General features: G+C 45.8%; 1 protein-coding gene and 1 pseudogene across 1 annotated transcript in view; one reads left to right on the forward strand and one right to left on the reverse strand.

Annotated features, from left to right (window-relative positions):
- The window catches only part of LOC139273738 (zinc finger protein 850-like), a 155,842-nt pseudogene extending 136,638 nt beyond the window's left edge, over positions 1-19,204 (reverse strand).
- A 172-nt stretch (positions 19,205-19,376) lies between these two features.
- LOC139273717 (zinc finger protein 16-like) overlaps positions 19,377-22,315 on the forward strand; it is a 42,518-nt gene continuing 39,579 nt past the window's right edge. Inside the window, exon 1 of the mRNA XM_070890754.1 lies at positions 19,377-19,427. The gene's annotated coding sequence lies outside the window, so the exon portion shown is untranslated. The remainder of the gene's footprint in view (positions 19,428-22,315) is intronic.

The raw sequence follows: 22,315 nt of genomic DNA on the forward strand, positions 1-22,315 counted from the left end.
CATGGGTTCCACTTGAGCTGGGCAGGAACCAGTGTCCTGGCGAATCGAATAACTAGGGCAGTAAACAGGGCTTTAAACTATTGAAGGCTGGGTGGCGAGATCCAGGAAAGTACAGCACGGTTTAGATAGAGAGAAAAAGCAACAAGAGACATGTCAAGGCTCTAGAGCAGAGTTTTGGGTAAAAATAAGCAGAGTGGGTGAGGAAGGGATAGAGAGAGTAACAAAGGTAATAGGGCATTACTGACTAAGGAAAAATAGAAAAAAGCCAAAGCTAAAGGCACTATATCTGAGCGCATGAAGTATTCGCAAGAAAATAGATGAATTAATAGCGCAGATAGAAATTAATAGGTTTAATCTGATAACCATTATGGAGCTGTGGTTGCAAAGTGACCACGGTTGAGAACTAAATATTCCGGGATACATAACTTTTAGAAGAGATAGCAAAATTGAAAAGGAGAAGTGGTAGCCCTAATAATAAAGGATGGGATAAAGAATACTGTCTTAGCTCGGAAAATCAAGAAATAGGATCAGTTTGGGTGTGGCTTAGAAACAGCAAGGGCAGAAAACATTGGTGGGAGTTGTTTATAGGCCCCCAAACCATAGTGGTAATGTAAGGCACTGTATAAATCAGGAAATTAGAGGTGCATGAAACAAAGGTAATACAATAATTATGGGGGACTTTAATCTGCATATAGACTGGGCAAACCAAATTTGCAGTAATAGTGTGGAGGACGAATTAATGGAAGGTATACAAGATGGTTTTCTAGATCAGTATTTTGAGGAACCAATGAGAGAACAGGCTATTTTTGATCTAGTAGTGTGCAATAAGAAAGGGTTAATTAATAATGTAGGAAAGTGGCCCTTGGGGAAGAGTAGCCATAACATGATAACATTTTGCATTAAATTTGAAAGTGATTTAGTTAAACAAAGGAAACTGTGTAGGTATGAGGGGAGAGTTGGCTAAGTAGATTGGGAAACTATATCAAAAGGTATGATGGTAGAAAAGGAATGGCTAGCATTTAAAGAATTAAGTTATAATTTACAACAAACATACATTCATTTAAGGTACAAAAACCCCACAGGAATAGTTATCCAACCGTGGCCAACAAGAGAAGTTAAATATAGTATTAAATGAAAGGAAGATGCTTATAATGTTGCCAAAAAGAGCAGTAAGCCTGGGAAGATTTTAGAATTCAGCAAAGGAGGACCAAGAAATTGATAAAGAAACGGAAACTAGAATATGAGAGTAAACTATCGAGAGACAAAATAACAGACTGCAAAAGCTTCTATAAGTATGTGAAAAGGAAAATATTAGCAAAAGTAAATGTGGGTCCCCTACAGGCTGAGACAGGAGAAATTATAATGGGGAACAAGGAAATGGCAGAGAAATTAAATGCACACTTTGTGTCTGTCTTAATGGAAGAAAGCACAAAAAATTTGCCAGCACTACTGGAGAACCCAGGGTCCAGTGAGAATGAAGAACTGAAAGAAATTAGTATTAGTAAAGAAAAATGGTACTGGAGAAAATAATGAGACTGAAAGCCAATAAATCATTTGGACCTGATGGCCCACATCCGAGGGTATTGAAAAAGTTAGCTATAGAAATAGTGGATGCATTGGTTATCACCTTCCAAAATTCCATAGATTCTACAATGGTTCCCGTGGTTTGGAAGGTGGCAAATGTAACTGGACTATTTAAGAAAGGAGGGAGAAAGAAAACAGGGAACTACAAAGCAGTTAGCCTGACCTCAGTAGTAGGGAAAATGCTCAATTCTATTATAAGGATGTGGTAACAGGCACTCAGAGAAAAATAATAAGATTGGGCAGAGTCAACACTGCTTTATGAAAGGGAAATTATGTTTGACAAATCTGTTGAGACTTTTTTGAGGTTGTAACTAGCAGAATATTTAAGGAGGAATCAGTGGATGTGGTGTATTTAGATTTTCAGAAGGCATTCGATAAGGTGTCACACGAGGTTATTGAACAAAATTAGGACTCAAGGGATTGGGGGTTAATATACTAGCATGGATTGAGGATTGGTTAATGGACAGAAAACAGAGTAGGAATAAACGGTTCATTTTCAGGTTGGCAGGCTGTAACTGGTCGGGTACTCCAACGATGGTGCTTGGGCCTCAGCTATTCACAATATATATCAGTGATTTGGATGAGGGGGCCAAATGTTATACAGTTGGACGTCTCTGGTCCGGCATCCTTGGGACCTGACCGGTGCCGGATCAGAGCATTTTCCGGTACTCGGGAGGTCAGCTGCTGACAGCGACCCGGACATGTTCTGTGCATGCATGGGGAGAGAAGCTGCGAGATAGGGAGAGAGCTCAGCCACGGAGCCGAGAGAGAGACAGAACCACCACCCACGCCGGGACTGATGCTGGACCAAGGATGTTTCCAGACGAAAGAGACCCAGACTGGAGAGTACAACCTGTATATCTACATTTGCTAATGATACAAAGCTAGGTGGGAATACAATTTGTGAGGAGGGTACAAAGAGGCTTCAAGGGGATGTCGACAGGCTAAGTTAGTGGGCAAGAACATGACAAATGGAATATAGTGGAGAAATATGAAGATATCCAGTTTGGTAGGAAAAATAGAAAAGCAGAGTATTTTTTAAAAGGAGAGGGACCTGGGTACAAAAATCACAAATTTAACATCAATTAACAAGCAATCAATTAAGAGAGCAAATTGTATGTTGGCCTTTATTACAAGATGATTAAAGTATAAGAGGAAAGGCTTCTTACTGCAGTTATATAGGGCCCTGGTGAGACCACACCTGGAGTATTGTGTACAGTTTTGATCTCTTTACCTAAAGACGGATATACTTACCATAGAAGGGGTGCAATGAAGGTTCATCAGACTGTTTCTGGGATGGGAGTGATTGTCCTATTAGAGATTGAGTAGACTAGGCCTACATTCTCTACAGTTTAGAAGAATGAGAGGTGATTGCATTGAAACCAGCAAAATTCTTACAGGGTTTGATAGGATAATTGCAGGAAGGATGTTTCCCCAGGCTAGGGAGTCTAGAACCAGGTGTCTTAGTCTCAGAACAAGGGGTCAGCAATTTAGGACTGAGGTGAGGAGAAATTTCTTTGCTCAGAAGGTGGTGAATCTTTGGAATATTCTCTCCGAGGGCTGTGGATGTTCAGAAGTTATGTATATTCAAGACAGACATCAATATATTTTTGGATATTAAGGGAATCGAGGGATATGGGGATAGTGCAGAAAAATGAAGTTGAGGTAGAAGATCAGCCATGATCTCATTGAAGGCTCAAGGGGTCAAAGGGCCTACTGCTGTTCCTATTTATTATCTTATGATGACAGTAAGTAACAGGATAGGTAAAGCCAAACTGCAGGTGTACAGATACAACCCAGGGGTCAGTCTGCCCAGTGGCCAGAGGACACAGCAGGTTTACAGGTACAAACCCAGGGTCAGTCCGCCCAGTGACCAGAGGACACAGCACGTGTATGGGTAAAAACCCAGGGTCAGTCCGCCCAGTGACCAGAGGACACAGCTGGACATCACGAATTATCCATTCTGCCATCGACATCAGCATTGTGTTGGATCAATTGCTAAAAATGGTTCCTCATTGGTTATCTGCCAGAAATGGAAAACAAAAGCTATACCTGGTTATGAAATAGTCTGTGACTGATTCTGTGGTGAAGTGCAGATCTCCACCCCCATTATATAAGGAGAGCTCGAAGTGATGTAACCGAGTACTTTGAACCTCATTGATGCCACAATAGAAACAGTCTGTAATTTATAGAGTGCCAAAATGTGCAAGGAATAAGATCTGGCTATTTCTGTTTCTGTGTTTTCCATCTCTCCTGTCACCTCTCCTCGACACCTCTGCCCCCTTCTCCCTCTCTATCTGTGTGTCTCTTCCTTTGTTTTTTGTTCCTTTTTCTGATCAGCCAGCTCTCTCTGACAGTCATCCACTTTCTACCCATCTGTCCCTTTCTACCTTTTCTCCTTTCTCTCTATGGTCTCTCCCTGGCACGTGGCCCCTATTTCTCTAACACAGCCATACCAGGCCACAATCCCTCAAAAAGGCAATGTCAGGGCGGTGAGGGATCTTCCAAAAGAAACATAAGCAGGAGTAGGCCATTTGGCCCCTGGAGTCTGCTCCACCATTCAATATGATCATGGCTGATCTGATCTTGGGCTCAGCTCCACTTCCCTACCCGCCCCCCATAACCTTTTACTCCTTTATTGCTCAAAAATCTGTCTATCTCCACCTTAAATATATTCAATGACCCAGCCTCCATAGGTCTCTGGTTCAGAGAATTCCACAGATTTACAACCCTCAGAGAAGAAATTTCTCCACATCTCAGTTTTAAATGGGCAGCCCCTTATTCTCAGACTATGTTCCCTAGTTTTAGTTTCCTCTATAAATGTAAATATCCTCTCTGCATCCACCTTGTCAAGCCCCTCACTATCTTATAAGTTTCAATAAGATCACCTCTCATTCTTCTGAACTCCAATGTGTATAGGCCCAATCTACTCAACCTATCATCATAAGTCCGCCCCCTCATCTCTGGAATCGACCTAGTTAACCTTCTCTGAACAGCCTTCAATGCCAAGTATATCCTTCCTTAAATACGGAGACCAAAACTGTACAGAGTGCTCCAGGTGTGGCCTCACCAATACCCTGTATAGTTGTAGCATGACTTCTCTGCTTTTATACTCTATCCCTCTTGAAATAAAGGCCAACATTCCATTTGCCTTCCTGATTACTTGCTCTACCTGCATACTAACTTTTTGTGTTTCATGCATAAGGACTCCCAGGTCTCTGTACTGCAGCACTTTGCAATTTTTCTCAGTTTAAATTATAATTGCTTTTCTATTATTTCTGCCAAAGTGGATAACCTCACATTTTCCTACTTTATACTCCAGCTGCCAAATTTTTGCCCACTCACTTAGCCTGTCTATATCACTTTGCAGATTTTTTGTGTCCTCCTCACAATTTGCTTTCCCACCCATCTTTGTATCATCAGCAAACTTGGCTACATTACACTCTGTCCCTTCATCCAAGTCATTAATATAGATTGTAAATAGTTGAGGACCCAGCACCGATCCCTGCAGAACACCACGAGTCACTGTTTGCCAATCCTCTATCCATGCTAATTATATTACCCCCAACCCCGTGAGCTTTTATCTTGTGCAGTAACTTTTTATGTGGCACCTTATCGAATGCCTTCTGGAAATCTAAATACACCACATCCACTGGTTCTCCCTTATCCACCCTGCTCGTTACATCCTCAAAGAACTCCAGCAAATTTGTCAAACATGATTACATTTGCCATGCTCCTCCTTTGCTGTATGGGAAATCGAGGATGCTTCCAGTGTCCCTGACTACGATGTGTGCAGGAAGTATGTCCAGCTGCAGCTCCTGACAGACCGCATTGCGGCACTGGATTCACTCTGGAGCATCCGCGATGCTGAGGATGTCATGAATAGCATGTTGAGTGAGTTGGTCACACCGCAGGTAAAGGTTACACAGGCAGATAGGAAATGGGTGACCAGCTGGAAGAGCAGTGGAAGGAAGGTAGGTAGTGCAGGGATCCCCTGCGGTCATCCCCCTCCAAAACAGATATACCGTTTTGGGTACTGTTGGGGGAGATGGGAGGCTCATCAGGGGAAGGCAGCAGCAGCCAAGTTCATGGCACCATGGGTGGCTATGCTGCACAGGAGGGCAAGAGAAAGAGTGGGAGAGCTATAGTGGTAGGGGAATAGATAGGTGTTTCTGCGGCCACAATCGAGACTCCAGGATGGTTTGTTGCCTCCTTGATGCAAGGGTCAAAGATGTCTTGGAGCGGCTGCAGGGCATTCTGGAGGGGGAGGGTGAACAGCCAGTTGTCGTGGTGCATATAGGTACCAACGATATAGGTAAAAAAACGGGATGAGGTCCTACAAGCTGAATTTAGGGAGCTAGGAGTTAAATTTTAAAAGTAGGACCTCGAAGGTAGTAATCTCAGGATTGCTACCGGTGCCACGTGCTAGTCAGAGTAGGAATTACAGGATAGTTAAGATGAATACGTGGCTTGAGAAATGGTGCAAGAGGGAGTGATTCAAATTCCTGGGACATTAGAACTGGTTCTGGGGGAGGTGGGACCAGTGCAAACCGGACGGTCTGCACCTGGGCAGGACCGGGACTAATGTCCTAGGGGGAGTGTTTGCTCGGGCTGTTGGGGAGGGTTTAAACTAATATGTTAGAGGGATGGCAATCTATGCAGGAAGACAGAGGGGAGTAAAATGGGGGCAGAACCAAAAGGTAGAAAGGAGATAAGGAAAAGTGGAGGGTAGAAAAATCAACGGCAAAAATCAAAAAGGGCCACATTACAACATAATTCTAAAAGGACAAAGAGTGTTTTTAAAAAAAACAAGCCTGAATGCTCTGTGTCTCAATGTGAGGAGCATTCGTAATAAGGTGGCTGAATTAACTGCGCAGATGGCTGTTAACGGATATGATGTAATTGGAATTACGGAGACGAGGCTCCAGGGTGACCAAGGCTGGGAACTCAACATCCAGGGGTATTCAATATTCAGGAAGGATAGACAGAAAGGAAAAGGAGGTGGGGTAGCGTTGCTGGTTAAAGAGGAGATTAACACAATAGTAAGGAAGGACATTAGCTTGGATGATGTGGAATCTGTATGGGTAGAGCTGTGGAACGCCAAAGGGCAGAAAACGCTAGTGGGAGTTGTGAACAGTCTACCAAACAGTAGTAATGAGGTTGGGGATGGCATCAAACAGGTAATTTGGGATGTGTGCAATAAAGCTACAGCAGTTATCATGGGTGGCTTTAATCTACATATAGATTGGGCTAACCAAACTGATAGCAATACGGTGGAGGAGGATTTCCTGGAGTGTATAAGGGATGGTTTTCTAGACGAATATGTCAAAGAAACAACTGGAGAGCTGGCCATCCTGGACTGGGTGTTGTGTAATGAGAGAGGATTAATTAGCAATCTTGTTGTGCAAGGTCCCTTGGGGAAGAGTCACCATAATATGGTAGAATTCTTCATTAAGATGGAGAGTGACACAGTTAATTCAGAGACTAGGATCCTGAAGTTAAGGAAAGGTAACTTCGATGGTATGAGACGTGAATTGGCTAGGATAGACTGGCGAATGATACTTAAAGGGTTAATGGTGGATGGCAGTGGCAGACATTTAAAGATCACATGGATGAACTTCAATAATTGTACATCTCTGTCTGGCGTAAAAATAAAACGGGGAAGGTGGTTCAACCGTGGCTAACAAGGGAAATTAGGGATAGTGTTAAATCCAAGGGATAGGCATATAAATTGGCCAGAAAAAGTAGCAATCCTGAGGACTGGGAGAAATTTAGAATTCATTATAGGCAGACAAAGGGTTTAATTAGGAGGGGGAAATTAGAGTATGGGAGTAAGCTTGCAGGGAACATAAAAACTGACTGCAAAAGCTTCCATAGATATTTGAAGAGAAAAAGATTAGTCCCTTGCAGTCAGAATCAGATAAATTTACAATGGGGAACAAAGAAATGGCAGACCAATTGAACAAATACTTTGGTTCTGTCTTCATTAACAAAGACACAAATAACCTTCCGGAAATACTAGGGGACCGAGGGTCTAGCGAGAAGGAGGAACTGAAGGAAATCTTTATTAGTCAGGAAATTGTGTTCGGAAAATTGATGGGATTGAAGGCTGATAAATCCTCTCGCTATGAAGGCCAACATACCATATGCCTTCTTCACCGCCTGCTGAACCTGCATGCCTACTTTCAATAACTGATGAACCATGACACCCAGGTCTCATTGCACCTCCTCTTTTCCTAATCTGTCACCATTCAGATAATATTCTGCCTTCCTGTTTTTGCCACCAAAGTGGGTAACCTCACATTTATCCACATTATACTGCATCCGCCATGCATTTGCCCACTCACCTAACCTGTCCAAGTCACCCTGCAGCCTTTTAACATCCTCCTCACAGCTCACTCTGCCACCCAGCTTAGTGTCATCTGCAAACTTGGAGATATTACACTCAATTCCTTCATTCAAATCATTAATGTATATTGTAAATAACTGGGGTCCCAGCACTGAGCCCTGCGGCACCCCACTAGTCACTGCCTGCTATTCTGAGAAGGACCCGTTTATGCCGACTCTCTCTGCTTCCTGTCTGCCAACCAGTTCTCTATCCACGTCAGTACATTACCCCCAATACCATGTGCTTTAATTTTGCACGCCAACCTCTTGTGTGGAACTTTGTCAAAAGCCTTTTGAAAGTCCAAATACACCACACCCATTGGTTCTCCCTTGTCCACTCTACTATTACATCCTCAAAAAAATTCTAGAAGATTTGTCAAGCATGATTTCCCTTTCATAAATCCATGCTGACTTGGACCGATCCTGTCACTGCTTTCCAAATGCGCTGTTATTTCATCTTTAACAATTGATTCCAACATTTTCCCCACTCGTGATGTCAGGCGAACCAGTCTTTAATTCCCCGTTTACTCCCTCCTTTTTTAAAAAGTGGTGTTACATTAGCTACCCTCCAGTCCATAGGAACTGATCCAGTGTTGATAGACTGTTGGAGAATGATCACCAATGCAACCACTATTTCTAGGGCCACTTCCCTAAGTACTCTGGGATGCAGACTATCAGACCCTGGGGAGTTATCGGCCTTCAATTTCCCTAACACAATTTCCTGACTAATAAGAATTTCCTTCAGTTCCTCCTTCTCGCTAGACCCTCAGTCCCTTAGTACTTCCAGAAGATTATTTGTGTCTTCCTTAGTGAAGACAGAACCAAAGTATTTGTTCAACTGGTCTGCCATTTCTTTGTACCTCATTATAAATTCACCTGAATCTGACTGCAAGGGACCTATGTTTGTCTTTGCTAATCTTTTTCTCTTCACATATCTATAGAAACTTTTGCAGTCAGTTTTTATGTTCCCGGCAAGCTTCCTCTCATATTTTATTATCCCCCTCCTAATTAAACCCTTTGTCCTCCTCTGCTGAATTCTAAATTTCTCGCAGTCCTCAGGTTTGCTGCTTTTAATGGCCAATTTATATACCTCTTCCTTGGATTTAACACTATCCTTAATTTCCCCTGTTAGCCGAGGTTGAGCCACCTTCCCCGTTTTATTTTTACTCCAGACAGGATGTACAATTTTTGAAGTTCATCATGTGATATTTAAATGTTTGCCATTGCCTATCCACCGTCAACACTTTAAGTATCATTTGCCAGTCTATTCTAGCCAATTCACGTCTCATACCATCGAAATTATCTTTCCTTAAGTTCGAGATCCTAGTCTCTGAATTAACTGTCACTCTCCATCTTAATAAAAAATTCTACCATATTATGATCACTCTTCCCGAAGAAGCCTCGCACAGCAAGATTGCTAATTAGTCCTCTCTCATTACACAACACCCAGTCTAGGATGGCTAGCCCTCTAGTTAGTTCCTTGACATATTGATCCAGAAAACCATCCCTAATACACTCCAGGAAATCCTCCTCCATCGTATTGCGACCAGTTTGGTGAGCCCAATCTATATGTAGATTAATGTGTCCATGATAACTGCTGTACCTTTATTGCACGCATCCCTAATTTCTTGTTGGATGCTGTCCCCAACCTCACTACTACTCTTTGGTGGTCTGTACACAACTCCCGCTAGTGTTTTCTGCCCTTTGGTATTCCGCAGCTCCATTCTTTGCCCTCCACTTTTACTTTTCTTCTTTCTATCTTTTGCTTCTGCCCCCATTCTACTTTCCTCTCTCTCTCTGCAGAGGTTCCCATCCACCTGCCATATTTGTTTAACCCCTCCCCAACTTCATTAGTACCTATAGCCCCTTGATTATCCACTATTGGGATGTTCTTCGAGTCTTCTACCATGAAGACCGATACAAAATATTTGTTCAACATCATTTCCCTGTTCTCCATTATTAATTCCCCAATCTTATTCATTTATGGAATGAGGACATTGCTGCAAGGCCAGCATTTATTGGCCATCCCTCATTGCCTGTTGTTGTGTATAGAAGAACTCCATGAGGCTGAGTACTGTGAGCTAAACTTAGCGTGGCCTTAGTCTTTATTACAACTTCAGAGTGCTTAAACAGTATGGCAGCCAAGCCTTTATACTGGCCCTGCACGTATGTGCAGGTGACCATTAGAACTCCAACAGTCGCACCCTCCGATGGCAAGTATTACATTTACATACATGACATCACTTCCCCCCCCCCCCCCCCAATAGTCTTCGGTCAAGTTATATATACGAGTTGAGGCGATCCTGAGCTCTTCGCTCCCTGGTTAATCATCTAAGTTCAAACCCTGGCGTGTGTGAGTTGGTCGGACCATTAACGCACTGCACTGTAGCTGGTCTGACCGGACTGACAGGAACGGTGGGTTCATCCTTGTGATTGGTCGATTGCTGGTTGGGTGTGTGTTAGTGGAACTTCGCTGGTGATGTCCTCTTCATGTCGTTCCTGGTTGTCAGTAAATCGTAATTTGGTCTGATCTAAATGCTTTCTGCACATTTGGCCATTTAACAGTTTGATTATAAACACCCTATTCCCTTCCTTGGCCAAAACAGTGTAAGCAACCCACTTGGGACCATGACCGTAATTCAGGACAAACACAAGGTCGTTAACATCAATGTCACGTGAAACAGCCGCGCGATCGTGGTACATGTTCTGCCGGTGTCACTGGGTTTCCACCTGATCATTAAGATCCGGGAGAATGAGAGAGAGCCTGGTTTTGAGGGCTCTCTTCATTAACAATTCTGCCGGGGGAACCCCGGTAAGCGACTGATGTTGCGTCTGGTAACTGAGCAGAATGCGAGACAAGCGGGTCTGCAGGGAGCTGTATGTCACGCGTTTCATGCTATGCTTGATTGTTTGGACTGCCCGCTCCGCTTGACCATTAGACGCGGGTTTAAATGGAGCAGACCTGACATGGTTGATGCCATTGCGGGTCATAAACTCGTTGAATTCCAAGCTGGTGAAACATGGTCCATTGTCGCTGACAAGGATGTCGGACAAGCCATGGGTGGCGATCATGGCCCAGAGGCTTTCAATGGTGGCTGTGGACGTGCTGGGTGACATGATTACGCATTCAATCCATTTGGAGTAAGCGTATACTACTACTAAAAACATCTTTCCTTGAAAGGGGCCGGCAAAATCTACGTGGGTTCTGGACCACGGTTTGGAGGGCCATGATCACAGACTTAGTGGAGCCTCCCTTGGTGCATTGCTCAGTTGCGAACAAGTGTTGCACTGATGCATGCATAACTCCAACTCCAAGTCCAAGTCAATACCGGGCTACCAAACATGCAACCTGGCAATTGCCTTCATCATGACAATGTCTGGGTGGGTACTGTGTAAGTTGTGTATAAACGTTTCTCTGCCTTTTTTTGGCAAAATCACACGATTACCCCATACGATACAATCCGACTGGCTTAATTTCATCTTGCATTTCCCTGGGAACGGCCGACCAGTTCCCATTTAGGATGCAACTCTTTACTAACGATAGCACAGGATCCTGGCTGGTCCAGGTCCTGACCTGGTGAGCCGTGACAGGTGACCCCTCGCTCTCAAAAGCATCCATGACCAGTAGTAAGTCTGTGGGCTGCGCCATTTCAACCCCAGTGGTGGGTAATGGTAGCCAGCTGAGAGCATCGGCACAGTTTTCAGTGCCTGGTCTGTGGCGGATAACATAGTCATAAGCAAATAATGTTAGTGCCCATCTTTGGATGCGGGACGAAGCATTGGTGTTTATACCTTTGCTCTCTGAAAACAACGAAATGAGCAGCTTGTGGTCAGTTTCAAGCTCAAACCGAAGTCCAAGTAGGTATTGGTGCATTTTCTTAACCCCATATACACATGCTAACACCTCTTTCTCGACCATACTATAGGCTCTCTCAGCCTTAGACAGAGTTCTAGACGTGTATGCAACCGGTTGGAGGTTGCCTGATACATTGGCTTACTGTAACACACAGCCGACCCTGTACGATGAGGCGTCACATGCTAGCACTAAACGTTGACATGGGTCATAGTGTTCAAGTAACTTATTTGAACATAGCAGGTTCCTGGCCTTCTCAAAAGCTGTGTCTTGATTTTTGCCCCAAACCCAGTCATCACCCTTACATAGCAACATGTGCAAAGGTTCTAACAACGTGCTCAAGCCAGGTAGAAAGTTACTGAAATAGTTGAGGAGTCCCAGGAACGAACGCAGCTCCATCACATTCTGTGGTCTGAGTGCATTCTTGATGACCTCTGTCTTTGAGTCTGTGGGTCTGATGCCGTCTGCTGCAATCTTTCTCCCCAAAAATTCGACTTCTGGTGCTAGGAAAACAAACTTGGAGCGTTTCAGCCTGAGTCCCACTCTGTCTAGGCGACTTAGAACACCTTCCAGGTTGTGTAGGTGTTCGATGGTGTCACGATCGGTGATCAGGATTTCGTCTTGAAACACAACGGTGTGCGAAACAGATTTCAGCAAACTCTCCATGTTTCTCTGGAAAATGGCTGCAGCCGAGCGAATCCTGAAAGGGCATCTGTGGTATATACACAGCCCTTTGGGTGTGTTGATGCACATCAGTCTTTTCGAAGATTTAGCCAGCTCCTGTGTCATGTCGGCGGAGGTTAGGTCCAACTTGGTGAACGAATTCCCCCCCTCCCCCGCTTAAGTTGCAAACAGGTCATCCGCCTAGGGCAGCGGCTACTGGTCCTGGAGTGAGATTCAGTTAATCGTTACCTTGTAGTCTCCGCAGATTCTGACCGTGCCATCGCTTTTCAACACAGGATCAATTGGACTGGCTCACTCATTGAACTCGACTGGCAATATGATTCCATCGAGTTCGATCTCAACTTTTTCCCTCATCATGGACGGAACTGCCCGAGCCTTGTGATGGACGGGCTGTGCACCGGGGCCTGGATGGATCTGTACCTTGGAGCCTGTGAAGTTGCCGATGCCTGGTTCGAATAGCGAGGGAAACTTGCTCAGCACTTGAGCACATGAGGCGTCATCCACTCAAGATAGTGCTTTGATGTCGTTCCAATTCCATCTAATCTTTTCTAGCCAGCTTCTGCCATAGAGCGTTGGGCCATTGCTTGGAATAATCCACAGTGATACGTCATGCACAGCTCCATCATACGATACCTTCACTGCCGCACTTCCAATGACTGGTATGAGCTCTTTGGTGTAGGTACGCAGCTTTGCATTAATCAGGCTCAGTTTGGGCCTTTGTGCCTTATTGTTCCATAGTTTCTCGAAAGTCTACTGGCTCATTATTGATTGACTTGCACCCGTGTCCAACTCCATAGATACAGGAACGCCATTTAATTTGACTTCCAGCATTATAGGAGGGCTCTTGGTGGTGAAGGTATGTACTCCATACACTTATTCCTTGGGTTGAGTTGCCTGTGCTGCGTGATCGGTGCCGGATCAATCATCATCTGCCACGTGGTGTGTCGCAGCACGTTTGTACATTTGCCGGAGGTGCCCCATTGTTGCGCAGCCTTTGCACACGTAGTGCTTGAACCGACATTGATGGGCCCGATGATTACCCCCGCAGCGCCAACACGGTGCTAATGGATTCACATTCACTCCCGATGGCAGACTCTGAGTCATCACAGGTGTTGCAGCCGCAGACGTATAGGCCCTGCCATATGCAGTTCAGCCTGCTGGCAACGTCATTTTATGCACTTGTCGGTGAGCTTCGATGTTGAGAAGATATCTGTTTGGTGTTATCGTCCATGGCCATGCATGCCTGGGCGATCGCGAAGGCCCTGCTCAGGTCTAGGGTTTCGGCAGCCAGCAGCTTTCGAAGAATGACCTCGTGGCTGGTGCCCAGCATGAAAAAGTCCCGCAGCATTTCCCCCAACGCAGCTCCAAAATCGCAAGGTCCCGCGAGGCATCTCAGGTCGGCGACATAATCTACCACGTCTTGGCCCCCGGAGCGATGGTGCATGTAAAAACGATACCTGGCCATGAGGATACTCTCCTTCGACTTGAGGTGGTCCCGAACTAGAGTGTACAACTCTGTATATTCCTTCTCTGTTGGTTTTGTCGGTGCGAGCAGATTCTTGATGAGGCTGTATATTTTAGGCCCACAACTGGTGAGGAGAACCGCCCTGCATTTGACCGCATTAGTGTCTCCTTCCAGCTCGTTGGCCTCAAAGTATTGGTCGAGATGCTCGACGAGGGCTTCCCAATCATCACCCTCTACGAATCTCTCTAATATTCCAACGGCAGCCATGGTTGCGTGAAGGTTCGTATTCTGTTACTTGTCGCCAATTATTGTGTAGAAGAACTCCACGAGGGTGAGTACTGTGAGCTAAACTTCGTGTGACCTTAGTCATCTTTATTACAACTCCAGAGTGCCTAAACAACATGGCAGCCAACCTTTTATACTGGCCCTGCTCATGTGTGCAGGTGACGATTAGGACTCCAACAGTCGCGCCCTCTGGTGGCAAGTATTACATAGTTACATACGTAACACCGGTGAGAAGATGGTTGTGAGCCACCTCCTTGAACAACTGCAGTCCGTTTAGTGAATATACATCAATGATTTGGATAAAGGAATTGAGTGTAATATCTCCAAGTTTGCAGATGACACTAAACGGGGTGGCGGTGTGAGCTGTGAGGGGGATGCTAAGAGGCTGCAGGGTGACTTAGACAGGTTAGGTGAGTGGGCAAATGCATGGCAGATGCAGTATAATGTGGATAAATGTGAGGTTATCCACTTTGGGGGCAAAAACGCAAAGACAGAATATTATCTGAGTGGTGGCAGATTAGGAAAAGGGGAGGTGCAATGAGACCTGGGTGTCATGGTTCATTAGTCATTGAAAGTTGGCATACAGGTGCAGCAGGCAGTAAAGAAGGCAAATGGTATGTTGGCCTTCATGACTAGGGATTTGAGTATAGGAGCAGGGAGGTCTTACTGCAGTTGTTTCGGGCCTTGGTGAGGCATCACCTGGAATATTGTGTTCAATTTTGGTCTCCTAATCTGAGGAAGGATGTTCTTGCTATTGAGGGAGTGCAGCGAAGGTCCACCAGACTGATTCTTGGGATGGCCGGACTGACATATGAGGGGAGACTGGATCAACTGGGCCTTTATACATTGGAGTTTAGAAGGATGAGAGGGGATCTCATAGAAACATACAAAATTCTGATAGGACGGGACAGGTTAGATGCGGGTAGATTGTTCCCGATGTTGGAAGTCCAGAACCAGGCGACACAGTTTTAGGATAAGGGGTAGGCCATTTAGGACTGAGATGAGGAGAAACTTCTTCACTCAGAGAGTTGTTAACCTGTAGAATTCGCCAGTTCATTGGATATATTCAAGAGGGAGTTCGATATGGCCCTTACAGCTATGGGGATCAACGAGTATGGAGAGAAAGCAGGAAAGGGGTACTGAGGGAATAATCAGCCATGATCTTATTGAATGGTGGTGGAGGCTCGAAGGGCCAAATGGCCTACTCCTGCACTTATTTTCTATGTTTCTATGAGGCGCCTTAGTTTGGTGACATAGCTCGCCACTTCCTGGCCCTCTGCTCATTAACACATGTAGAACTGATATATCGCCATCAAAACGCTTTCCTTAGGATTTAGGTGCTCCCAAACCACCATACACAATTTTTCATAGGATTTAGCTGTTGGTTTTGCCGGTGCTAGGAGATTCTTCATGAGGCCATAGGTTGTTGTCCCACAGCCAGTTAGGAGGATCGCCCTTCGTTTGGCAGCGTTCTCGTCTCCTTCCACCTCGTTGGCCACAAAGTATTGGTCGAGTCTCTCCACGAAGACCTCCCAATCGTCCCATTCTGAGTACTTCTCCAGGATACCAGTTGTTCCTTGCATTTTCACGCTGTTGTTCATTACCTCGTTGCCAATTGATATGTTCATAATAAAGGATGAAACTGAGTACTGTGTACAATGAGCAAGTGTGACCTTGGCTCCTTCAATAAGACTCCAGACTGCAGGTACTTCGTGAGTGGCCTGCTTATATACCGTGCTCCCAAGGGATCCCAGCATCCCTTGGGACTCCAACAGGTAAATCCTCGGGTGGTAGTGTAATACAGGTTACAAGGGGTTAAATACATAACAGTAATGTTTCACATTAAGAACACACAGGAGATAATAACAAGGCATTGTTGTGTGTATTGTACCACATTGTAATGCCAGAATCCCGGAGAGTTTGGAGGGAACTTGATGAATGGTCTGAGAATAATTGTGTTATTGGCAGGAGGTTAAGAGTGACCAATGGCTATGCTCCCGGAAGTGCAAATACACCCCACTGATACAGCTCTGCGGGACAGAGGGAACAGACAGAAGGGCAGACATAGATTGACAGACTTTCCAATCTGGTGTCCATTCCATTATAACCACATATCGCGACCGCTACTGCAGACCCGGGATCCCAGGATGGAGAAAATAACAACCTTCACAAAGAAATGAAGGGACACCTGATCAGTGAATTCCTGGTAAACTAGGGGAAGGAGTAAGAGCTGGAACTCCAAATAGAGAAATGCCACTGACTAAAAAGGATTACATTCCAGAACTTACTGTCCATAAAGTTAAACCTGTGGGCTGAGGACACAGGAGTTAATCTATCAGTAAATCTTTGATGGTTGTGATGGCCCCTGTGAGACACCACAGTGGATCCCAGCAGAGGATCCGGCTGTCGATCCACACAGACCATGCAGGGAGTGCAAGGTACAGATGAATTCTTTCATGGCTCTTTAAAGAGAGGAAACATCCCCCTATCGCAGAGGACTTGTGTTATAATTATCTTTTTCTGTTGCATAGTGTCAGAAACAGAAATCAACGGGAGATGATGCCCCACTCTGTAAATGAACTCTTTGACACATTTCCATGCATTTCCTTCCTTAATTTACAAAGATCACAACTCCATTAGTCAACAATCTGCCAGTTTTTAGTGAGACTTGAAAGGTTTTACTGTGAAGCTACACTTGCCCATCTCTCTGTGTGTCACTGTGTTTGGATTGTGTTAGACAACAGTCCTAATATCTCGCCGACATCCATTATAATTTTTGAAATGTTAGATTGTACTTGAAAAAAATTGAGTTTGAATCTGACAATTCTGAATTTGGGAGCTGTTAAATGATTTTTGTTTTGCACATAACTCTATGGTGATGTGATCAGTCAAAGCAAATCAAAAGATGCTGCTATTTATTTAACACTAAATAATTCTACAAGGATGCTATCACAGTCTTCCTCATTATTAACTACACCACCTAATTTTGTGCTATCTGCAAATTTTGAAATTGTACCTCTGATTCTCAAGTCCAAATCAATTATGTAAATGGTGAACGGTGATCCTAGCAGCAATCCCTGTGGAACACCACTTCCCACCACCTGCCCATCTGAGTAAATATCTTTAACTCATCCCATTACTTCGACTGGACATGTCTTCATTCCCGTGCCAACAGGATTGCTGTACCAGACAGGAGGGGCAACACTTAAGGATCTCTGATTCCCATTTCCCTTCTTTCTGGTGGATGATGGAGGTGCCACTGTGTGTAATGTGCATGTCAGTAAGAATTGTCTGCAAAGGATTAATCAGCACTTTCTCATTGGAGATGTTAATCAATGGAACCTTTTAGACACGGAATTATAGATTTTGTACCAAAGATCAATTTAGGATTGAAGTAAAAGGTCATAATTTTATTGTAAAATAATTCAGGGACTCTCATCAGAAATTACGGGGAAAGACCAGACAGTGGTTCTTAAAGGAACACAGCAGCCCGACAATTCAAACAGCTATTTATCCAGAATATTAAACTCCAACCCAGTTATAAGGTTATTAATATCAGCAAAAACAAAACCCAACTGTCATAATGAAGATGGTTCAGTCTTGGATGTGACTAAGAGCAGAATCCAACCCCTGCAGACACAGGTGAACTCGCTGGTGTGTCAACAGGTTATATAATCGATTAAATCCCTTTTCACACACGGAGCAGGTGAACGGCCTCTCCCCAGTGTGAATTCGATGGTGGGCCAGCAGGTTCGATGATCGATTAAATCCCTTTTCACACACGGAGCAGGTGAACGGCCTCTCCCCAGTGTGAATTCGCTGGTGTTTGAGAAGGTCGGATGTACGAGTGAATCCCTTTCCACACACGGAGCAGGTGAATGGCCTCTCCCCAGTGTGAACTCGATGGTGTGTCAGAAGGTTGGATGAATTAGTGAATCCCTTCTGACACACGGAGCAGGTGAATGGCCTCTCCCCGGTGTGAACTTGGTGGTGTGTCAGCAGGTGGGATGACCGAGTGAATCCCTTCCCACACACAGTGCAGGTGAATGGCCTCTCCTTAGTGTGAACTCGCTGGTGTAGAAAGAGGTTGGATGACTGCTTGAACCTCTTCTCACAGTGAGTGCAGCTGAATGGTCTCTCGTCAGTGTGAACTCGCTGATGTGTCTGGAGAATGGACGAGTGAGTGAATCCCTTCCCACACACGGAGCAGATGAATGGCCTCTCCCCGGTGTGACTGCGTTGATGATTTATCAGCTCAGATGAATAATTAAATGCATTTGCACAGTCCCCACATTTCCATGGTTTCTCCATGGTGCAGGTGTTCTTGTGTCTCTCCAGGTTGGACGATCAGTTGAAGCCTCGTCCACACACAGAACACGTGTACGGTTTCTCCCCGCTGTGAATGGTGCGATGTTTTTTCAGGCTGTGTAACTGGTTAAAGCTCTTTCCACAGTCAGTGCACTGGAACACTCTCACTCGGGTGTGTGTGTGTCTCGGTGCTCTCCAGTCACACTGATGTTTGAAATCTTTTCCCACAGACAGAACAGACAAACATTTCTCCTTCCACATTGAAAGGCCGATGATATTGGGTTCCTGATGAATGAAGTGAGTGTGTCAGACCTGGATGTGATGTTGGGTGTGAGTTTGCGGCCTGTAAATGCTGCTCCCCTTCTCTCACAGCCTGGAACAGCAGTTTACAAAAGCTCTGACTGTGAGTCCAGGATAGAAATTCACAACATTCTCTCCTCCTGGTTCCTGGCCCAGGGAAAGGCCGCGCATGCGCCCTGCTGCCCCCTCAGCCTCCCAAGATGGCGGACGTCCCCCGGGCCTGTCACCGGGAGAAAGCCTCGCAGCTGCCCCCGCCTTGCCCGGGGGCCCCGCTCGGGGAAAGGCCGAAGCCGCAGGTTCTTGTTCGGGGCCTGGGCCCGCACCGCCCGCGCATGCTCAGCTCACACTGCGCGGGTGATTGACGGCAGCTCCCAACCAATAGGAAGAGCGGGGGCGGAACTGGAGGACCGAGCGGGCGGTGGGACCTCCAACCAATCAGAGTGTGCGTGGGGCGGGGCTTGCGGCCCCCCCCAGTGGGCGGGGCTGAGCCCGGGTCTCCCTCACTGAGCATGCGCGGGCGGTGAAGACGTAGCTGTGTCGGACATATGCTTCCGGAAGGCGGTAGGATATTGTGGGCGCTGCGGGGAGATATGGACCCGGGGGTAGGCTGGGAATCTTCATAAACACCCGGTGTAGGCCTCACGCATAGAATCAGAACCCGCAGGCCCCCTGTTTGTCCCGCAGTGACAGGCCCGGGTCAGCGGGGTCACTGGCCGCCATCTTCCACAGGCGGAGTAACGGCGCATGCGCGGCCCTTGGCCAGGAACAATGAGTGGGCGGGGCTTCAGGGTTCCAGTCACGTCACAGACAGACCCTCGGAGCGAGGGAGACTTGGTCCACTCAGTGAGTTCTCAGGTGACTGAACAGTCCAATCGGGGAATTACAGTCTCTGTCACAGGTGGGACAGACAGACAGACAGTGGGTGGGTGGGGAGTCTGGTTTGCCGCATACTGGTTCCGCTTGATTTCTGCATGCTCTCGGCAACGAGACTCGAGGTGCTCAGTGTCCTCCCAGATGCATAGAAAATAGGGTGCAGGAGTAGGTCATTTGGCCCTTCGAGCCTGCATCACTATTCAATGTGATCATTCACCTCAGTACCCTTTTCCTGCTTTCACTCCATACCCCTTGATCCCTTTAGCAGTCGGGGCCACATCTAACTCCCTCTTGAATATATCCAATGAACTGGCATCAACAACTCTCTGCAGTAGAGAATTCCACAGGTTAACAACTCTCTGAGTGAAGAAGTTTCTCCTCATCTCACCCCTTATCCTTAGACTGTGTCCCCTGGTTCTGGACTTCCCCAACATCGGGAACATTCTTCCTGCATCTAACCTGTCCCGTCCCATCAGAATTTTACCTGTTTCTATGAGATCCCCTCTCATCCTTCTACACTCCAGTGAATACAGGCCCAGTCGATCCAGTCTCTCTTCATATGTCAGTCCTGTCATCCCGGGAATCAGTCTGATGAACATTCGCTGCACTCCCTGAATAGCAAGAACGTCCTTCCTCAGATTAGGAGACCAAAACTGAACACAATATTCCAGTTGAGGCCTCACCAAGGCAATGTACAACTGCAGGAGGACCTCCTTGTTCCTATACACAAATTCTGTAGCTATAAAGGCCACCATGCCATTTGCCTTCTTCACCGCCTGCTGTACTTGCATGCCAAATTTCAATGACTGATGTACCATGTCACCCAGGTCTCGTACCTCCCCCTTTCCTAATCTGCCGCCATTCAGGTAATATTCTGCCTTTGTGTTTTTGCCAGCAAAGTGGATAACCTCACATTTATCCACATTATACTGCATCTGCCATGCATTTGCCCACTCACCTAACCTGTCCAAGTCACTCTGCAGCTTCTTAGCATCCACCCCACAGCTCACACCGTCACTCACTTAGGGTGGTATTTGGCCAGGGACTCCCAGGTGTCGGTGGGGATGTTGCACTTTATCAGGGAGACTTTGAGGGTGTCCTTGAAACATTTCATCTGCCCACCTGGGGCTCGCTTGCTGTGTTGGAGTTCCGAGTAGAGCGCTTGCTTTGGAAATGTTGTGTCAGGCATGCGAACAAAGAGAGGGAAGTAAAATGGGGGCAGAAGCAAAAGGTCGAAGGGAGATAAGGAAAAGTGGAAGGCAGAGAAATCAAAGGCAAAAATCAAAAAGGGTCACAGTACAACATAATTCTAAAAAGGACAAAGTGTGTAAAAGAAAAAAACAAGCCTGAAGGCTCTGTGTCTCAATGCGAGGAGCATTTGTAATAAGGTAGATGAATTAATTGCACAGATAGCTGTTAACGGATATGATGTAATTGGGATTACGGAGACATGGCTCCAGGATGACCAAGGCTGGGAACTCAACAACCAGGGATATTCAATATTCAGGAAGGATAGACAGAAAGGAAAAGGAGGTAGAAACATAGAAAATAGGTGCAGGAGTAGGCCAATCGGCCCTTCTAGCCTGCACCGCCATTCAATGAGTTCATGGCTGAACATGCAACTTCAGTACCCCATTCCTGCTTTCTCACCATACCCCTTGATCCCCTTAGTAGTAAGAACTACATCTAACTCTTTTTTGAATATATTTAGTGAATTGGCCTCAACAACTTTCTGTGGTAGAGAATTCCACAGGTTCACCACTCTCTGGGTGAAGAAGTTCCTCCTCATCTCGATCCTAAATGGTTTACCCCTTCTCCTTAGACTGTGACCCCTGGTTCTGGACTTCCCCAACATTGGGAACATTTTTCCTGCATCTAACCTGTCTAAACCCATCAGAATTTTAAACGTTTCTATGAGGTCCCCTATCATTCTTCTGAACTCCAGTGAATACAAGCCCAGTTGATCCAGTCTTTCTTGATAGGTCAGTCCCGCCATCCCGGGAATCAGTCTGATGAACCTTCGCTGCACTCCCTCAATAGCAAGAATGTCCTTCCTCAGGTTAGGAGACCAAAATTGTACACAATACTCCAGGTGTGGCCTCACCAATGCCCTGTAGCAACACCTCCCTGCCCCTGTACTCAAATCCCCTCGCAATGAAGGCCAACATGCCATTTGCTTTCTTAACCGCCTGCTGTACCTGCATGCCAACCTTCAATGACTGATGTACCATGACACGCAGGTCTTGTTGCACCTCCCCTTTTCCTAATCTGTCACCATTCAGATAATAGTCTGTCTCTCTGTTTTTACCACCAAAGTGGATAACCTCACATTTATCCACATTATACTTCATCTGCCATGCATTTGCCCACTCACCTAACCTATCCAAGTCGCTCTGCAGCCTCATAGCATCCTCCTCGCAGCTCACACTGCCACCCAACTTAGTGTCATCCGCAAATTTGGAGCTCCTACATTTAATCCCCTCGTTTAAATCATTAATGTACAGTGTAAACAGCTGGGGTCCCAGCACAGAACCTTGCGGTACCCCACTAGTCACCGCCTGCCATTCTGAAAAGTA

This window comes from Pristiophorus japonicus, chromosome 9 (assembly GCF_044704955.1).
Source record: "Pristiophorus japonicus isolate sPriJap1 chromosome 9, sPriJap1.hap1, whole genome shotgun sequence".
In the NCBI taxonomy this organism is placed as follows: Eukaryota; Metazoa; Chordata; class Chondrichthyes; family Pristiophoridae; genus Pristiophorus; species Pristiophorus japonicus.